Source organism: Eleutherodactylus coqui, chromosome 13 (genome assembly GCF_035609145.1).
Source record: "Eleutherodactylus coqui strain aEleCoq1 chromosome 13, aEleCoq1.hap1, whole genome shotgun sequence".
Classification (NCBI taxonomy): Eukaryota; Metazoa; Chordata; class Amphibia; order Anura; family Eleutherodactylidae; genus Eleutherodactylus; species Eleutherodactylus coqui.
The window spans coordinates 85,551,477-85,554,249 of record NC_089849.1 but is presented as its reverse complement, the minus strand read 5'-3'; the positions used below and the strand labels follow the sequence as shown (position 1 = coordinate 85,554,249).

The window sequence follows — 2,773 nt, the reverse complement described above, 5'->3', positions numbered from 1 at the left end:
CTTGAACTTTAAGCCCTATTCCAAAATTAAGCCCTAGTTGAAGTTAATTAAAAAAAAAAAAAAACTGTAAATGTAAATAGTGCTAGGCAGTTATACATGGCAAAGTAAGATCTTGTGGAGCAAATTAGTAGAAGACCCTGTCTTGTTTTCGGGGAGCCAGGGATAATGGACAGTCATTATCTTGCTTTTAATGTAAAATGGTGCTTATTGGTTTACAGGTGCGGTTTTATTGAAGAAAAAGTAAACAGATGGGGATCATCTCAGTTTAAGTTGTACATGCGCCTGAATAATATGGTGTACTAATTCTTTTTTCATTTTAGGAGTTAAGAAAAGTATTGTGTGGATTGTTGGACCCTCCTTTGTGTACTAGCCTTGGAGAAGGGCAGCGGATCACTGTTGTTCTGAAAATTTGGGTTTGTACAGATCACAGTTTGAAATTTTTTGGCGCGGTAGCAGAGGTATGAGGTGGAGTGGATTAATGGCTAAACTGATGTATAAAGAGTCACGTGGGCTTGGAGAGTCACGTGGGTTTGGAGTGTCACGTGGGCCCTGTCCAGATGTTTTGATTTTACACTTAGGGGATAATGACATAGAAGAGAACACATTGATATGTCATGGGACATTGAAAGGGAGATGTGGAGCATTAAACAAGGTTCCAGATACAGTGATAGTTTTTTTCAGATATTGTTCCTAGTTTATTATGGTCATTGCCAAGGTCTGTATATAGTGAGAGAATTCGGAGAAGGGTTAACCTGGTGGTAGAGCTCATGCCAGGAGTGGATGTTTTCTTTTTAGACATGCTGATATGGAAGGTTTGGTTCCAGGATTGCATAGGAATGTTATAGTATACTTGTCAGAGATTGCGTTGGATATTTTTATTATGGATTTGTGTAGATAATTGAGGAGGCTGCGGGTGTTGGGGGGGCCATGTCATTAGTGGATGCCATGGCCTGGTGGGGGATTGTCGCCCGCATTAGGCGGGTGGGCAGGTAAACTTGGGGAGAGTTTGGTGGTGGTAAACTCGTGTCTGTAAGACAGAGTTTACATGAACTGTTATGGTTATTGATTGGTTAATAAACTTGGGTCTGTAAAACAGAGTTTACAGCAAGTGTTATGGTTAATATTGGTTATATTTCTCCCCAAATGTTTGTAACCCCGTTAATAAACACCGCGGCCTTATTTATCCAATATTGGTGTCTGTGTCGGTTATTTATAAGAGTTTGGTAAGGTTTTAATAAAGCGTAAGATCCCATGTGTGTGCGGCCGAGCACACTTGTCAGCTGATAGGTAAGGGCACGCATCGCTGTACTCCGGCCAGGGCAGACCGGTGGGCAGAAGGCGCTGCACTGCTGCACGCCCAGCCCTAATGCTATAGCGCCACGTCCAGCAGCAGTAGGCGTGAGCCGGCAATCACGTCCTAATGTGACCGTCAGCCAGTGGTGCAGCAGTGAGCAGCTGCTCTCCTGATGGAAGCAGAACGCTGCAGTCATCCGCAGTACATTCCACACCAGCTGCGCCTTCTGTGGTACAAGGTCCGTATTCCGAGACCAGCATTCTTCCCAGCATGCACTGCGGCTTCTTCTCATTTGCATATAACATTGTCACAAAATGCTCTTCAGTTTGGCCAAAATACTCTGTATTAATGGGTTTTATTATTACAGGCATGACATATTAGGTGAAATATCACAGCAGGATACATTATTTTTAATTTATAAAAGTAATCTCTCCACAATGTAAGAACTTCTCTCCCGCGGGACCATAAATACCGCCGGGGCTGTCTGCAGTATCGTGCTTGCTTTGGCAGCACATATACTAAAATTGGAACGATACAGAGAAGATTAGCATGGCCCCTGCGCAAGGATGACACGCAAATTCGTGAGGCGTTCCATATTTTTGCACCGATTCTTCAATTAGAATTTAAAAAAAAATTCTAACATAACATTTTTTTCTCCTTATAGGTTTTAACGTGGAGTAATAATAATAATTGTCTCACGGTGCCACCACTAAAAGGTGTATTTTTTGTGCCATGTGACTACAGGCATACAGCAAATGTACCCGAGGCGCCATAACCACGTACAGTGTAACCCCCCCCAGAAGTTGTGGGATGACACTTTTGTCTGTGTGATTGTAACGTTGTTATAAGTGAGTGATTACAATATCGGAGTAAAAGGATCATTTAGGCGACTTTCACACGGGCGACCCCCTATTTTGTGTCTGCAATATTTGGTTGCCAGCAATGCTTTTTTTTTAGAATAATCTCCGATCGCAGTGCTGACGGCCACAATAAAATTGCGCGATAAAAAATGTACAATTTTTTATTGCGAAAATGAATAGGACTTTCCATTATCAAAATTGCATCGCAACACAATCTTGTTGCATTGCGAGGCGATAAAAAGGAGCGGCTCCATAGCGAAACCTGGGAGATAAAAAGAATCGCACATCGCAGAAAGATAGAGCAGCCGTTATTTTTTGTTCTCTCAACATCACATCAGTGAAAACATCACAGATGGGAAGGAAACCGTTGGTTTCATAATCTGCTTTTTTACTGACTATCGCATCAGGCGAAAATCGCACGATTTTCTTGCCTGTGTGAAACCACCCTTATTGCGGAAAACTGATGCCTTGTACGAAGACTCCAGTACCCTGTTGTACCGCCTCTAGCTTAGATACAAGATGTGATACAGGCGGGCATGGAGGCTCTAGTACCCTGTTGTACCGCCTCTAGCTTGGATACAGGATGTGATACAGGCAGGCATGGAGGCTCTAGTACCCT

The 2,773-nt window shown here is 42.9% G+C and overlaps 1 non-coding gene across 1 annotated transcript; it reads left to right on the top strand.

Annotated features, from left to right (window-relative positions):
- The first annotated feature begins 1,788 nt into the window (after nucleotides 1-1,788).
- On the top strand, nucleotides 1,789-1,895 carry LOC136588860 (U6 spliceosomal RNA). Its single transcript, XR_010787665.1, has one exon. It is a non-coding gene; the product is annotated as a U6 spliceosomal RNA (small nuclear RNA).
- Nucleotides 1,896-2,773: the final 878 nt, after the last annotated feature.